At 33.8% G+C, this 18,976-nt stretch overlaps 1 protein-coding gene across 2 annotated transcripts in view; it reads left to right on the forward strand.

Moving 5' to 3' along the window:
* LOC111043807 overlaps positions 1-18,976 on the forward strand; it is a 98,883-nt gene that overhangs the window by 10,099 nt on the left and 69,808 nt on the right. The window lies entirely within an intron of this gene.

The raw sequence follows: 18,976 nt of genomic DNA on the forward strand, positions 1-18,976 counted from the left end.
CTATAATTCTATTTTATAAATACAAGAAAGTAGCCCTGAATTCATACATTTTATCAAATATGAATATTTAATCATATTATCTGGTATATGTCACCAAAGGCAATTCAACAATATTCTATATTCGAACGGCTATTGAACCAAGAATAGTGTGATATCCTTGTTGTTGAACCACAGTAAGTAATCTCAATAGTTTTCAATTGGATATTTCATGACAATACCATCACACTTTTCAGTCTTTTTTTCAATTATCAATCTACTTACGTTTACATAAACCATCAATGGATATTATTTCTAAAGTTTGTTGCTTTGTACGCTACTTTTGAATTCAAATTCAAATTAATTTTATCAACTTGAAAACAATACAATAGATGAATACAATGCATGATTTATAAATAGATTAGTAAAAAATACACACGAAGATACCAATCAACATTTGGATTCTTGAATTAAAAATTACACGTTTTCAATCTGACAATGCCAGCAAATCCTAGGTTTGTGCTTGTCTTTTTACTTTGTCTCCCCAAATATGTGGAAATCACTTGTGATATTCTCAATGAAATACTACCACCATCATTCTTCCTTTATTTTTATTCCTTATTTCTCTTTTGTTTTTAATCCAATCTTTCTACCAGTCTCAAGTAGTTCAATATACAGTTTTCACCTCCTGAGATCTCCAAATAATGTCCCAATCGTGAATACTTAAAGGCTAATGACTGCAATCACAAGCTAAAAATCTTATTACGGAAGGAAACAAGCAAGATACTACCTGATGCTTGCAAATTATCTTATTACACTACCTGTGGCTTCTACATGTATATGCTAGTCGTAGTCCCTGCATATTAATATATAATAATATTCAGCTACTGTCAAATGAAGCCGGAAACATATGTACAATAATGTAGATGCTTCATATGTCAGTGACGTGATTTAGCTGCTAACTGTGTTTGACTTCCTTCCTCTCATTCTTTTCCTCGTAAACATCCTTCTCTTCATGTTCAATTCAGTTTCAGTACAGTTTAGCATAGATTTATTTTGTTTCGGCTGCCAATAAAAAAATGATCTGCGGTTTCCCTATCAGTTTGCAAATTATCAAAAGTGTTTATGTTATAGACCGAAATCCATTAAAATACTGATAATTCGAAAATTAAATTATTGTTAAACAAAGTACAAATTTAATTCTCCGAGCTGAAATAGGAGGAAGGACCAAGGAAATTGTGGGATTGATTGTCAACTAAATGATTATCATAAAATTGGATTGGAATTGAAGAACAATACAACTTCTTCGGATTGGATTATGATATCTATATAACCCTCATTTATCATTTCCTATTCCTAAACCTATTCCATTTTTTCATTCTACGGGGGAGCGAAGCAGCCTGCAGATAATTTTGTCGTTTCGATCTGATTGGTTTCTGATTTACCTATTCTACTTGTTTTTCATTCCAAGAGGCACTGAAGTTCAAATACTATTGTCGTTTGCTTTTGAGTTGCCTATAACTCTGTGTTACTTATTTGAGCAAACCTGTACCTAGTATCCCTAAATTCCTGAGTGCAGCGGCCGAACAACCTGTTCGACTCACCTGGCCGTACTTTAGTGGCTAAAATAGCGAAAGGCCATTTGAAAGGAACGCTTGAATTGTAACTCAATAAAGAAAACTACCGTAGGCATGCAGTGCAATAAAAAGTTGTTCAGACACCGCTTGCTATCAGATACAATTCGACCTTGATACATACTTTGTTCGGTTTTTGCATTCTAACGTCCTTTCAATGTTCATTTTGCACCTTTTTTCTCGTCATTATTAGGCCTAGGCTGCACACGATTCCAGTACTAAGTACTAAGTACATTCTAGAACCCTCAAGATGATTCACGATATTTTAGCTGTCATAAAAATGAAATTTATGAGCAAAAACAATCTCTTTCAAGTATTTACTTGCAGTAATATAAATCTCTTCAAATAAAAATCATTATTGCTGCCTCCAGTGAAGAAACAGGAAATTATTGAGGCAAATATTTCTCTTTCGTATTGGAGACGGTTTAGTTCAACGTTAGTAGACAGACATCTGTCTACTAACTTTGGGTTTAGTTTATCTTTTTATAATCCAGTCTTCTCTTATTTCTTTCCTCTAATCTAGAATTTTGTGAAAGTTCTGCAATTGAAGTGTTGTATGAATTTACAAATTTTTATGCTACATGGATATTGTAATAAACACATTTCTTAAAAATAATACATCTGTTTACATTCAAAATTTTTTGATTTAAGTGTTGTTCAGAAAATTTGACAAAATTTTATAAAGTGGAGGAAACATTACCTATTTTCTGGACTATTTTAATGATTCAAAATTCGGGGGAGGAACAGTTTTGGGCTGTGCCTGTTGATCCTCCACCAAATTATCTCAATTATAATTGTGTATCATTGAATCAATAAAATGATAAAAAAAATTGAATTGTATTTGAATTACAGTACCGTATTAAACTAGCCGCCTAATACGCTTCGCTATCCTTATCCCTGTAGTAATATTTAATTGATTCCGAATGCCCCTTCATTTTTGCGGGTATACTTTACTGCTAAACTATTTGATTGGTCATCCAAGGTCTTCTCAACTTTGGTCCGTCCCATCATTAAACCGAGAAGATCCAAGTAATGAAGCACTGTAATTGATATCAATTTTGTGTTTGGTATCACAAATGTTCTGCATTCTATAATAATTGATTCTGCCAACAATTATCAAAACCAGTCAATCCTGTTAACATAGTTCTAGTTATACTAGGATAAAACTTCGTTCCAATATCGAATTGTACAATTAATATTGATTTATTGCTGAACTAAGTCACGTTTTACAGTCATATCTTTTTGCGGAATTATAAAACGTGACCTTAGTGAATCATGCACAATAATTGCATGAAGATTGATTAATAGATTCTAGTTCGATAGTGAGACTTCGAAACGATGATTTTTCTCACTGTGACTTTTCTTAATGATTGTGAGAGGTGGAACTCTCTCAATACTTCCCTTGAAGAAACTTTCCTCCTAATCCATATTTCAGTACAAATATATTTTGTAGTATTTCAAGTTTAGAATCATGATAAGAGCTGGAACACCCTGACGTATCTCAAGATAAATATGAACACCTTCTAGACTAGATATCTATAAAATATCTTTCGATTATTAACATGTAGCTAGCTATCTGGACAATAACTTGAGAATCTTCTCTAGCAAACAGTATCAAAAAGAGACTCACATCGTATTTCCAATTCGAGACCACTCAGAAGTTTCAAAATGAATCATTTTAGAGAAGTCGATCCAATTTGCATAACAATTATATTTTAAATGCTCCTCTTTTCATATCATGATTAGACCTTCAATATCAAGACCCGACAATACATTGTAGTTTGTGATAAAGAATCAATATTCTTCCAGCTTAGTGAGACAAATATTCTATAGTAGAAAGGCTACTATTTAGCCTTTTAAAGGCTAATATTTACGCTTATTTCTCAACTTTGAACAATTGAGTATAAATTGGGAATCATCTTTCTCTTCTCTCTCTATTCACCTCTTTCCTTTCGTCAACTACAAATCCCACTGAAGTTTTATTGTGATCTCACTACCTTCTACCTTTAATTACTTCCAAGTTCAGAACTATTCCTTGACATCGACTCCAAGACTAGCTGAAGAAATAACAAAAAAAGAATCGTCTGCGGCAGTAATTCTAGATGCAGGTCAGATGCAATTCAAGATGTTTACAGGTACAACTTGTCTGGAATGCAGTGAGCTGCATTCTCCAATGCCAACATTCTAAAGAATGTTGGCATTTCTATGAGAATGCCAACATTCTCATATCTCTCTGGCGGGAGAGATATATCTGCAGTTTTACACAGAGGAAAAATATATTCGTGTAAAAATATAAAAATATATTTAGTGTAAAGTTGAAAAAAATCCCTGACGTCAACAATAGTCGTCCCACCTCTCTGCCAGTGTAAAATTATATATTCCCCTTTCTCTTCTCCAAATACCTGTTAAAAAATGAAATCAAATAGGGGGAAACATACATGTTATTATCAAGGATTGTAATTGACAGAGTGTTTGCACACTACATTGTACAGCATGTAATTTTCCAAGTTCCTTCCTTGGAAAGATTACGATACACGAATGCGCTAATGCTGATAGATGAACGCTGTACCATTGTAATGATATTAGCAGTTGGATAATTTTTCTTGTTAGGAGATAAAAATAATCTGATTCAAGTTCCCCATTATTTCGAAATCACAATGTATTATTGTTAACCTTGACAAACTGCATTTTAAAACATCGTTATAATTCACTATACCGAGATAAAATCATCCAATCTGTCAGCGTTCCTTATAGGATAACACCAACTCTTCCCGTTCAACCAATGATGACAAAATGATGTGAAATGTGGTTGTGCTAATGGTGAGGTGGGTGTGATTGTAGTGAGCTGTGAATTCAACATCAAGCAAGGTAAATTATACGTTACACTCAATGAAAAGTGTTTTCCATTCGAAAACACAAATCAAGAAACAATAGCGCTCATAATAATATTATTCAACACCTCAGTTAATGATTCTAACTCGCAGAAATTCTTCAATTTTATAACTGCAATCACATGCCTAATTAGAGTGATAACACTGATAAGGTGATATACAGTATTGGGGCGGAAATCTCACTCCCTGAAAATGACTAGGAGAGTTTGCTAATTTAACCTTTCATCCATACTAACAACCTTCCATTATACAAAACGCATTAGTTATAATGATGATTACTAGAGAGAGACGCAACGCAAAACTATTATCAAAAATCTATAACGAATATGTGAATATTTCCTATTTTAGTGATAATAATGTAAAATATTTCTTCCATGTTTGGTTTTGAAGCATCTTAATTAGAAAATTTACTTTGTATGAATTTTTTGTGAAGTGAACAACTACTAGACGTATCCTATTTCGGAATATGTGTAACCTTATCTAAATTTGGGAAAGGTATAGCAATACCTCCTCTTGTCAATTCGATCATCATAGAAGATTTGTATGCTTTTTTATATGACTTATTTTTACATGTCTATACCCTCCACGACATGTGACTATTTTTTCATCTCTAAAGAATCTTTCATTTCATCATCTACTCTCTTACTTTTACTTCTCTTTACATCTCTCCACTCTTCTACATCGTCGACTTTTAAACCTTTTAAGCGGGTCTTTTGAACATTTAAATACAGCAATACTATTTCATCAAAACATTCTCACTAAAATTTACACAGACATATCGTGGAATTTCTACATATTAAGGTAGAATGAAAACAATATTGTCAGTTCCACATAATTTATTTGGCTCAAATAAATTTTATGGAGATTTGAGTTTGGCTCAAATAAATTATTTGCAAAATTAATTTTGGCTCGAATAAATTATGTGGAACTGACAATATCGTTCTCATTTCACCTTAATTCTCACTAAACTCCAATTACAATATCTAATTATAATTCAGGGATTTCAATTATACATCTTTCTAGAGCTACATCTTTTGAATTGGAGCTGATCTCCAATTTTAATGACACACTCGTGGCTCAACCACCACCTGTAGCTTCTTTTGTACATTTGAAGAATGCGAAGAATTTGTGGTATGGAGATGAAGCAGCAGCTGCAGCTGTAGCATACTTGATGAGTGGCAGTGGGCAGGAGCCAATTATTGTACCTGTCTGTTAGCATCGAAAAATTACGGGATTAGCGAATGCTGACGTTCTGGGACAAATGATCAACAATCAAGTAAGACCAGATCTCAGCAAGTAATTCCTATCCAACTCATAATTCTTCTTCTTCTTCTTCTTCTTCTTCTTCTTCTTCTTCTTCTTCTTCTTCTTCTTCTTCTTCTTCTTCTTCTTCTTCTTCTTCTTCTTCATCATCATCTTCTCCTACATCATCTAGTTACTTCCTCATCTCCTTCTTCTCATCTACTCATCTTCTTCTCTACAACTCCTTCTACTTACTCCTCTCTTCTTCTTTCTCTTCTTCCCTATTATACTGCTCCTTATTTCCTTCCTCTTTCTCCTACTCCTTCTCCTCCTCCCATCACGCCAATTATTCTCCTTTATCTTCTTCTTATTCTGTCTTTCCTTCACCTCTTCTTCCACCTACTCGTCCTTTTCCTCCTATCCCCATTCCAATTATTTTCTCACTCCTTCTGCTTCATCTTCCTCATCCTCCTACACCTATTACTGTTTCTCTTATTTTCCCTCTCTCCTTTTTCTCCTCCTCCTTCTAGTACTCCTCCTCCTCCTTTGCCGATTTCTCCTCTATCATCCCCTCCTCCTCCTTCACCTTTTCCTACTCCTACTCCTCCACCTTTAACTTCTCAATCTCACAATCCTTCCCTCCTCGATTTTTTCCTCCAGAATCCTCTCCATTATCCTCTAGTGCTTTCCTTCTTGCAAGTAAACATCTTCTGTTATGCGAAGTGGAAGTACAAATACAATGATAAAATATACGACCGCTTGTCAAAATTGCATCTCATGATTTGCATACAATGTGGAATCGTGTTTACCACAGTTCACAACATCAAGTTGTCGAAATATACATGTATGTAACCTCAGAAATGCCCATTTGAGTACATGGTAAGAGTTCACTTATTGGAGTCTCTACTTGTCGTCTCGTTCTCCAAAACCTCTTCCGCCTTCGGTCAATTACCTATTGTTAGACTCACTTTATATAGTCAGCATTCCTCATAGATAACACCAACGGCTCTCGTCCAACCAATGTTGACAGTTCGAGTAGCATAGCTTCATGTTGTCTGCTCAATATTGAATCCATTGTCATGCCGCCATTGTTAATCATTATTTCGACAGTTTGCTTATCAATCATCAACACAATCAAGAAAGGTTGTAGGGCAAGAATGACAATGGAGACGTTTTTTCATGTGACATGTAACAATAGAGCACCGGTAATAGGCGAATAAATTGTTTGGTGTTCCTTGAGGTAAGTATCAAATTATGATTGTATCAAAAATTCTACAACTTTCAGTTGATATTGAAAAATAGATCTGTGCTACTTCCTTGTTGACGATTAGGTTGTATTGAAGATTTATCCAAATCAAGTCTACAATACTCTTGAAATTTTATGTCAGTTTGATAACTGTTAAATAAACTACTACAAGTTCACAATAAAACTATGGCTATATAAATATAAGCACATCATATACTCATGTCTGTGGTATAACTCTGTACTCCTTAATCATTGTTCTTCATTGAAGAGTTGTTCTTAATTAGATACTTCTTAATTGTTGCCTACGATGAATTCAAATTTCCAGGAATGAAGTGAGTGTAAGTTTGTAATATTGTCAGTTATATCGTATCGTAATACATATTAGTCCTTAATAGTGCTTCATCAATCCATTCAGAAGGATTTCCACTTTACAATTTTATTTCGAAAAGTAACAATTATAGTTGAATTCTGCTGACATCAGGGGTTCTCTTCAAGGTCACATTTTTTTCTCTCCCTCTATCATTTTGTGATGTACTTATTGTATGAATTAATCAATAAAGGTTTTGTCTAATATCTGGGTATAAATTGTATTTGTTTACAGCCAAATCACGATCAAGACACTGATGAATTTCCAATACAAAGAGAAAAGCTACTTGTCTCTTTTTTCAGCATCCGCCAATTTAGAAGCGAGGAGTCGTTTCCTTTGACAGTCACCAAGGCCTTTCTCCCGTGAGAAGCGAGAAAAATTAGGAGAAAAAGAAGGGAAGCAAGAAAAAAATGTGCGTTTCAGTTGAATTGAATTCGGGCTTAGTCACCCACTTGGCGGCTTTTTCAATTGGAGTGACCCATTAGTCTCGTTTCACGAGGAGACGCCAATTAAACGACGCAACATGGGGAACCATTCTTAAAACGTGAACACTGAGAAGATCTGGAATCAATCTCAATACTCTGTGGCAGTCACTTTTGGAATTTGATAATATAATTAATCACTTTTATTAGATAACTAATTCAATTCTCATTGATTCAATCCTACTTCTGAATTTGATTGATTATGATTTCCAAAAGTGTCAATCATCTTTTACTTTACCACCTTCAAACTAGGATTCAGATTATAATCGAATAAATGTTTCACTTGAATTATTGTGGGATCGTAAATCCAATGTTAAGAAAAATCATTTTGCCAGTGAATGGCCATTTTTCAAAAAATATGAATATTACAGAAAATGTTATGTAATTATTATTTAAAGAAAATCCTAAATAAATGCTGTAAATTTGAATTTTCATCCTAAATAAACGCTTTAGGATTTTCGTTAAATAATAATTATATATTATTAGCATTTGAATAAATGCATTCTCTATTTAATTCTATCAGAAAATTTTATTTTCAACCGTGCTCCACAAGGATCTAATTAAAAACGTGACCCACTGAAATCTTGAAGATTTCAAAATAGGCCTATAACCATCCTTGGTAAATTTAGAATTTTATACGCAAAATTCCAAGTTGATCAGTCCAGTAGTTCAGACGTGATATTATGATGCATGATTAGTGAATTTCCAATACCATACGTGTATAAGCCAGTTCTTTCCTTTTTTATATATTATAGATATTCCACGAACAACAACTATACACAATTAAACACAATTCGACAATTTAATAACTTACAACCTCGAGTAGCTCATATAAACAGCATTGGGCATCATACTAACATCGATACTATCATTGATTTTGAATCAGCTAGTTGTATTCAACCATTGAAGTGTAGCCTCTCAATCCACTTAACCTGAATCTATCAACTAGTTGAAAAATTCCGATGATTTCCTATCAATCTGCAAATCTTTGCACAGCCCTCATCATATAATTAGCCAAGAATTCCTTGTGAGCTGTTTAAGATGAAATAACTGTTCATCAAAACGATGCTAAACAATTATTATTTTACTGATTACCTCTGGAGGGCATCCAAGTTGGTTAGACTAACGGGACAATTCAGCGCAGTTTCCTCGCAATTTTATGTGGTTTAAATTCTGTGCCAAAAATGCAAGCTGACAGTGCGTCCCACAATCTGCTTCAGCTTGGTCAACTTGCGTCAACTTATCTAATCAACTATGTAACATAATCGCAACCGCTATATCGAACCATATAGACATATTTTACATAATTTCTGGTTCACTAATATTATATACTGTGGCTTCCCACATCATCCTGTTCGTCCGACTGGAATCTAAGTGAGATCACATCAAACCATCAGCATTGTTGAATGGGAAGGGTTGATTTTGTTCATAGGGAATCTTGATAGTTGAAAGTTGATCTCAGCATGGTGACCCTTGAGCCAACCACAGCATGCATCGCAACGCAGCATACGTCAATGCTCCCTCCAACACAACATGGTATTGTGACCTGGGAAATGCGATGCAAGTTAGCAAGTATCATAATAAATTATTGTGTCAACGATCATGACACTGATTGCTGGACTTGATGATTGATTGAGGATATTATTAGCAACTGCTATTAGATGTAATCTCTTGAGTTCAAGTACATTCTTTTATTGTAGTAAAACATTATGGAAATCATTAATAGAATGTGATCAAAGCAACAAGAGTCACTAAAGTTAAATACCAAAGTCTATTCACCTACAAGTAAATTCAAAGTGAATTTCAATCGAATTTTACAGTTTGACAGTATTATCATCATTTTAGGAATTAAATTATGTAGAGTGCAGGAAATATTCTAATCGGGAATCGACTGAGATTTAAGAAGTATTGAAATATGAGAACGTGATCGCTAATTCAATTTTTTAAAAACTCTACATCATATATTTATAATATTAGATGAGTGCTATCTTTGATCGGATTATTGTAAGTTGAATTGATATAAAACGTTGTATTGTTGTTTCGAGTATGAACAATACCGATGGATTGGAAAAAAATAATCAACATTAAATACTGATGGAATGAAATTATTTAAACTGGAGACTATCAATTTTTGAGTTATCTTGGAACATTATTATGTCATCATATATGAGAGGAAATAACAGATTAAATTGAACTCTATAATTTGTAGAAATTGAAAAACGAAGTTATTCTAAGGGGTCTGAAGTGAATATCTAAGAATGTTAAAATATTATCATGGAAAACCAATACATTATGCATGTAGGCTGCTTTAAAGAAAGTACGGTGCAGATCTTCCAGTACGGTCTCATAATTCAATATTTACATTCATCTGTCATATGAAGAGGAAACAGAATCACAAGACATTCTGTTTCCAACAAAAAATGTTTCCGTGCAACATGTCCCATGTGGATGAAGGCTTTATTCTGTCTTATTTCCTGTTCCCTAGGCTATTGCCATGTGAAGGGATTTCCGGGGAGTGTGCACGGCTGGATATCCAATATCCTTTACAAGTTCATCCTGAGGGGTAGCTATGGAACTTATTGGATCTGCCTTCTCTGATCGGTAGGTTTTTGAGAGCAAGAATTTGGGTAGGGTTGCCTCAATACCCAATGTGCAAAGTATCCATATTGGTCGCATATTTTTTCCACTTCTTTAGATTGATAAGATGGATACCAACGAAGAAGTACTCAAGTACCTTTACGTTATCTATTTCATTTGGTTTTGTCGAATTGATTTTTACGACACTATTGAATACTGTACGACACTATTCATTCCAATCGATATAACTTGATTTACTGAACTGTATGTTGGGTTGAGTATAGATAGTACGAATCATTATGTGAACAGAGAGTATAGAATGTAATTTTGTTCATTTATATTAATGTATTAAATTCTATATGGAAGTAGATTTTTGTATACTTCGTGATTATATTAGGACTACCATGTTTATGTCCAAGTAAACAATTTTGACCCACACTGAAAAAGACATTATTTCGTTCAAGAGAATTTCAACTGCTAGCTTCGAAATCCTTTTAAAAATAGATCATGAAAATTAATGTGCCAGCTGACATCCAAGACCTTGAACGTCACTTACAGACGAAGGAGACCATTCCGGCCCACAGCTATTGAGATTGAATAGGTGCTGCAACAATCTAAGACGCTAAAAGTCTTGAACGAACTTAATTAGCAAGTAATAAAATAATAGTTGTCGCTATAAAGTTTTCAAACTCAAGACGTGGGTTTTAAATGTGGGAAATAGATCAGGCTCAATGTACAGCTCAAATGCTGTTTGTATATTGTGATGAATTTTTCAAATAGATCTCATGAGAAGAGAGAAAAATTGTGATTACCTTTTAAAATGAAAGAATTTGCTAAAGGAATAGTTAGCGACCGAGCGATAAAGCTTACTTATCAATAACTGTATATTTGATAAGAGTACCGTTCTGTACTGAATATTTTTCTAGGAAAATTATTCAATAAAATTATAATTATTTTGCGAATAAAGCACAAATTATTTATGAATCGCTCACCGATTTTGAGGTTACACTTGTTTACTATCGATCAGATGTTTTTAAAACAGTTCGAACGCAGCTGACTGATTCAAAGCATTGTCAAATATCATACCGGTTCTCATGCAAGGTAAAATATCATTCCTAAAAATTATAAAACTATCAATAAAGGATCAAGAATTTCAAAATAAAAAATAAAATATATGTATTATTGTTGAAATTATTTATTATTTAAGAAATTGTATTATGCGTCGGGTCTTATTGTAACTAAATAGGTCATAGCATGAAATTCTATTATTGATAAAATGGCAGAAATTAATTATAATAATCTCAAACCTAATAAAAATTGTACAAGAATATTAATTTATTAATAATTTAATTCAACTGAACCACATGGTAATTAAATCTCTATGGCAGGTCTAAGCCAATCACAGTGCATAGAAATAGCACCAAGACGGTGATCGTTTGAAAGCAACACATGTTAATCTATTATCAGACAACAACCCTGCCTTATCAGTTACACTAGCACATGTACATTGTATGAGAGGAACTATGTCTAGAAGATTAAGCAGTTTTAAGAATTACATAAATTAAATTATTATTGTAATTAAAGGAATTGTATTCTACTACTTGCCACTGACGTCATGTTTACGTCACAAGCGTTCTACCAATGGCAAATTTTTATGCAAATTATTACATCGAGATTCTGAGAAGCAAGGTCTAGCCTAAAAGCTTAGAGAAAAGAGCAGCACTTCCCTTTTGAAATCCTTACCGTGTAGATCTCTTTTATAGTTACCAAAGACCTATTTGTAAAATTTCTTGTTCGATTTTAAATGTTTTATTTGTGAGCCGATATTTTAGGCCAATCTATTTGTTATTTATAAATTTCTGTTTTCATCAATCGATAAATTAAAAGCTTAAAGTAAATTATCCCTTAATTAATTCGGTGAAGGAGATATTTAAATTAAAATTCCCCACGTGCTGAAATTGAAGCCTGGATTGCCGCCGATCAAACGATTTTTGATCTAAAGAAGAAAACCACGACCGCCAAGGAATTTCACGTGAGTTATAAGTCATAAGGGGCCCCAATCTACGCTTCGAAAATATTTCAGTGCAGAAAAACATAAATTTTTCTTCGTTAAATTATTGGCCACGCCGACAAGCGCTTTAGCATTTAAGAGCCTAGAATTTATTCATATTAAATTTATAAGAATTTGTAGTTGATTAACTATCCTCCGCTGCCTGAACCACGACCCCGAGCATTTTTAAAAATATTTTATAATTCATTTTTTCACTATTTTTTCAAAACTGTTCAATTTTATCAATTGTAAAATTCTGTTGAATCACGCATGGTATCATGCAAGCACAAGAAATTTTTAACTATTCTGTTAATGCTAAATTATTATCAACCTGTAAATCAAATCCTGAATCTGCACTGTATGATTACATATTTTATTGTAATATATTTCAGTTTTGTTAATTCGCTTTCTGAGTTCGATTATTTCTTAAGCCTGTCAATTATTGTGTCTGATACGTTCTATATCATCAAGAACCGATCGAATACGATCATTGAAATAATTGAATCAAGCTGGATATTGGAACAGGTCTAAGTGGATGTAGCGAGTGGGGTCAGATCGAGATATTTATTCTTTGTCCTTACCTGCTCATATATCAGCTTTTATCTGTTACCTACCTCGACTTAGGAGCGAACACATCAATTGTACAGCAGTGGCAGCCATAGATCATATAAATTCCTACAATAGAGCTTAAAACCCGACAAGACTCTGTTCTCGAAATATATTCTGAACGATATTTGGTTCAAATACCGTATTTTAATCCTTCAGAACTTATTAGAGACGCAGTCCCGTAAATTATCTACATCGGGATTTTTGCTCGACCTGTATGATTTTGTATGCTCATTCTTCACAGGTAATAATTTTAAGGTATCCGTATTCAGTGTTTAGCGATCGCTACACTACTTATAAAAATTTCATCATTATACAATTTGTCATTAGAAGAATCAAGGGTGAGCGAGCGTTTAGGCCTCCCGCGATTCCGACAATTGTATTGAATCTTGTAGTGAATCAATCAGTCTGGTGTACACTCAGCGTCCACACACGCAATTACAAAATTTATAGCCGCTACACCATTGACTCAGTACAAGATTCACTCTACATGTGTGAAGCCGTTAAAAACGCACCACATGATTTGCCGGCCCAACGTGAGGCATTTAAATACAGCTTCACATGATTTGGCGCCCAACAGTGATAGGCATTGAAGAGGTGGATAATCGACTACGAGGATTATTTAGTTGCTCAGTATACTATAGCGCTGACAACGGGAAAATTTTTTGAAAAATTCATGGTTGTGAATTTCTTCAATTTTAATATTAACTGTTCACTGTTATATAAAATAACAAGAAGTACCATACCCAATTTTTGAACAGAAAAGAAATTTATCGATTGATGAATTTTTAGAGAAAAAATCGAACTCAGAATTTTATTATCGTGTTATTCGAAAATTGGTCATACTATAAGTCATAGGTATAAGAGATATCATAAGAAAGGTCATATTATTTGAAGAATATTAGGTCTATATTGAAACAATTTATAAAAATTTACAGAAAAGAGGATTGAAGTTATTTACATTTTTAAAAGTTTTTAAAACATAAAGAGGGAAGTAAAATTAAATCACGGATATATTGTGGAATAATTCAAGCAGAGTATCACTGCTTTTATATAAAATTTTGCGAAGAATACTAGCCCTATATATAATTGCGGCAAGAAATTATAAGAATAAAATATTTATAATAGTAGTAATAATAAATTATAAGAGGCGTACCTGTATTACTGCATAAGTGTTCATTGTGTATCCTTTATGTCATTTTCGTTTATGTCAACGATATTGCTAATTTGATTCACTTCATCACTGAACATATTATTGAATCACACTTCTGTATTTCTTCATTGAACGAATTTTTCACACTATTTCAATTTTGATCATTCACTTATAATCGTTTCACATAACCTCACATATTGCGGTCGTTTCAACACACTTGCATCATTGTATCATCCGATAAATTATGGAAGAACCACATCGCATCCTGGAGCCCACATCGGCGACTTCAAGGGCGGAAGATGTCGCGCAGGAGAAACGCCCATGCACCGCCGTCCCAGAGGTCCAGACGTCTGTACTTCACACTACAGAATCCCCACCGCTGACCGAAGACCACACACTCATCCCGCTATATTGGGCAAACATCATCCTGGAAGTAGTAAAAAATTCATATGAAGGAAACACACGAGCAAATGAAGAAATAATTGAAGAAGTCCGACAGATGCGGATAGCAAGTGAACAAGGTTTCGAAAAACAGGAACAAAGGTTGAAGGAAGCAGCAGAGGAAAGCAGGATGGTAACACGGCAAATCGAGGGGGATCATCAGACAATAAAAATCAATATTGGACCAGAGACTGAGCCCATGCATGCAGAAGCAAACATACTCGACGAGGAGGTCATAAAACAGGCAAGTGAACATGACACATATAAGGAAGACCAACCTACCGAGAATGTCAAGACTGAAGTCGTGCCACACCCCGCAGAACGCCGAGAGGAGCCGGACGACATCACCCGCCAGGCCGAGGACGACATCCATCAGGTAGAGGGACAGCCCATACCACCGCGCGCCGGACACCAGGAGTCCAAGGACGTTGCCCGCCGAGTAGAAGAGCAGCCCGGACCGCCGACCGCCCACATCACCGTCCATCCACCGAGGACAGCGCCTGCAACATATAAACCCAGCATTCATGAAGATAGTCACCTAAACAATAGAAATGAAACAGAAACCCACAACAAATCAAAATCAAAACAAAAACCGAAAAACTATGAATCAAAACCACAAACAAGAAGAACTACAATACGTCCAAAAAGAAAACAACTAGTAGAGTGCATTTACACCGCCGTCATGTTAGGCTGAAATCGTACATCAAGCTTCCTACCAGCATGCAAGAAAAAAGGAAAATAATAGTAAGAAGAATCTATTCACACCGCAGTCATGTCCGGTTGAAATCAAACAGACTGTACACCGGCATGCAAAAAGAAAAGGATTATTTGAAAAAACCCACAGACACCACCGGCATGTCAGGTTTAAAAAGATCAAACTGCATGTTACCGGCCGACAAGAGGAAATGAATTTGTAAGAATTGATTTACACCACCGGCACATTCGTTTTAAGCCAAGTTTGATAAAACGGATAGTTGCAAATTGGAATGGAAACTTGAAACAAATACTGAAATCAAATTTAGATGGGGGCTTAAGGAATAATTTTTGAATTAATTTGGAAGCTACGTTGTGAATACATAATCATCAAACTTGTCATAATCACAGCCTACCCATGAATCACATCTTTGCAACTAGCATCTTTCTACTGCAGCCTAATCAACATAACCTAAACTTCGCCGCATCTCAGCTAATAAGGAAATATTATTAATCCACATCAAATGAAGAAATTATTATCAACTTTAATAACAGAAGAAATAAAACTACGAAACAACTTTAAAAATTTACCAACCTAATCAAGCCATCCGCCTCATGCTACAATCATCACAGAAACAATCGCCTGGTATCATCTGCACAACTGAAAAATAGAAACAAGAATTATATTATCCACGGAAAATAATTATAAATTAGAAATAACATGAAATTAGTAGTGAATAGGAGGAAAGAAAATAAACAAAGTTTATTTGAAAAAATGTGTAAATCTAACCTCGAAATACAGAATCGATAGAAAAATCTATTCAGAACCAAAGCCTGTTCGATAATTTTCTTCGTCCCACCAACCAATGTGTACGAAATCCTAGAGTCAATGTTAATAGAATCAAAGCAATATCGTTATTCAATTATTGTAACCTATTATTTAATGTGAAATTATAAGCAAAAACGCAACCAAAAATATATATTTATGTTAATTTGCACGAAATGCGCATGTTCTATGTCATATATGAATGTATCTCTAAAAAACTCCAAAGAAAATGAAATTCTTACCTTTAAATGTGAAATTTATTACTGTTGCATCAAAAGATCATGAATTGTAATTCAAATTGATAAATGTAAGACTTAATATTTGTAACCAACATTGATAAAAATCAAGAAAGCCATTTCAAGTGTAACCCTGTTTGTACGCAACGTACTAAGCGCAAATAAGAAATTGCTCGAGTCAAACGGTAGACGATTGTCAAGTCACCGAAGTAAAATCACACTCTCACCCAATTTATGTAAAAGCCAAACCAAAGAGTCGAAACCTGTAATAACTATGAAAAAATGATGAAAGTCTATATTTGTTGCAAATACTATTCAAATCTTAAGAAGTAATATGTGAAATCTTGTATATTTGTTATAGTTATGGGTCTGCTCATAAGCCACCCGTGAATGGAAGTTGTGGAGTTGTTTTAATGAAGGATCCAAAGAGACCTCATTAATTATTGTATTTCGATTGTATCCAATGAAAGGAACAATCAATTATTTATTTTTCGTAGCCAAAAGTGCACGATATATTGTTTTTAGTGTTAAGTGTTGAGTTTTCGTAGAAGTAAGGAGATGAAATAGTGTATTCATCACAATATCGGATTTTTCAAATAGTCATTGTTTCGACTCGTCTCCCAATTACCTATTTAAAATATCCTGGGGGCTTTTGTGTGATGAATTTTTCAAATAGATCTCATGAGAAGAGAGAAAAATTGTGATTACCTTTTAAAATGAAAGAATTTGCTAAAGGAATAGTTAGCGACCGAGCGATAAAGCTTACTTATCAATAACTGTATATTTGATAAGAGTACCGTTCTGTACTGAATATTTTTCTAGGAAAATTATTCAATAAAATTATAATTATTTTGCGAATAAAGCACAAATTATTTATGAATCGCTCACCGATTTTGAGGTTACACTTGTTTACTATCGATCAGATGTTTTTAAAACAGTTCGAACGCAGCTGACTGATTCAAAGCATTGTCAAATATCATACCGGTTCTCATGCAAGGTAAAATATCATTCCTAAAAATTATAAAACTATCAATAAAGGATCAAGAATTTCAAATAAAAAATAAAATGTATGTATTATTGTTGAAATTATTTATTATTTAAGAAATTGTATTATGCGTCGGGTCTTATTGTAACTAAATAGGTCATAGCATGAAATTCTATTATTGATAAAATGGCAGAAATTAATTATAATAATCTCAAACCTAATGAAAATTGTACAAGAATATTAATTTATTAATAATTTAATTCAACTGAACCACATGGTAATTAAATCTCTATGGCAGGTCTAAGCCAATCACAGTGCATAGAAATAGCACCAAGACGGTGATCGTTTGAAAGCAACACATGTTAATCTATTATCAGACAACAACCCTGCCTTATCAGTTACACTAGCACATGTACATTGTATGAGAGGAACTATGTCTACAAGATTAAGCAGTTTTAAGAATTACATAAATTAAATCATTATTGTAATTAAAGGAATTGTATTCTACTACTTGCCACTGACGTCATGTTTACGTCACAAGCGTTCTACCAATGGCAAATTTTTATGCAAATTATTACATCGAGATTCTGAGAAGCAAGGTCTAGCCTAAAAGCTTAGAGAAAACAGCAGCACTTCCCTTTTGAAATCCTTACCGTGTAGATCTCTTTTATAGTTACCAAAGACCTATTTGTAAAATTTCTTGTTCGATTTTTAAATGTTCTATTTGTGAGCCGATATTTTAGGCCAATCTATTTGTTATTTATAAATTTCTGTTTTCATCAATCGATAAATTTAAAAGCTTAAAGTAAATTATCCCTTAATTAATTCGGTGAAGGAGATATTTAAATTAAAATTCCCCACGTGCTGAAACCGAAGCCTGGATTGCCGCCGATCAAACGATTTTTGATCTAAAGAAGAAAACCACGACCGCCAAGGAATTCACGTGAGTTATAAGTCATAAGGGGCCCCAATCTACGCTTCGAAAATATTTCAGTGCAGAAAAACATAAATTTTTCTTCGTTAAATTATTGGCCACGCCGACAAGCGCTTTAGCATTTAAGAGCCTAGAATTTATTCATATTTAATTTCTAAGAATTTGTAGTTGATTAACTATCCTCCGCTGCCTGAACCACGACCCCGAGCATTTTTAAAATATTTTATAATTCATTTTTTCACTATTTTTTCAAAATTGTTCAATGTTATCAATCGTAAAATTCTGTTGAATCACGCATGGTATCATGCAAGCACAAGAAATTTTTAACTATTCTGTTAATGCTAAATTATTATCAACCTGTAAATCAAATTCTGAATCTGCACTGTATGATTACATATTTTATTGTAATATATTTCAGTTTTGTTAATTCGCTTTCTGAGTTCGATTATTTCTTAAGCCTGTCAATTATTGTGTCTGATACGTTCTATATCATCAAGAACCGATCGAATACGATCATTGAAATAATTGAATTAAGCTGGATATTGGAACAGGTCTAAGTGGATGTAGCGAGTGGGGTCAGATCGAGATATTTATTCTTTGTCCTTACCTGCTCATATATCAGCTTTTATCTGTTACC

This window comes from Nilaparvata lugens, chromosome 8 (assembly GCF_014356525.2).
Source record: "Nilaparvata lugens isolate BPH chromosome 8, ASM1435652v1, whole genome shotgun sequence".
Lineage (NCBI taxonomy): Eukaryota > Metazoa > Arthropoda > Insecta > Hemiptera > Delphacidae > Nilaparvata > Nilaparvata lugens.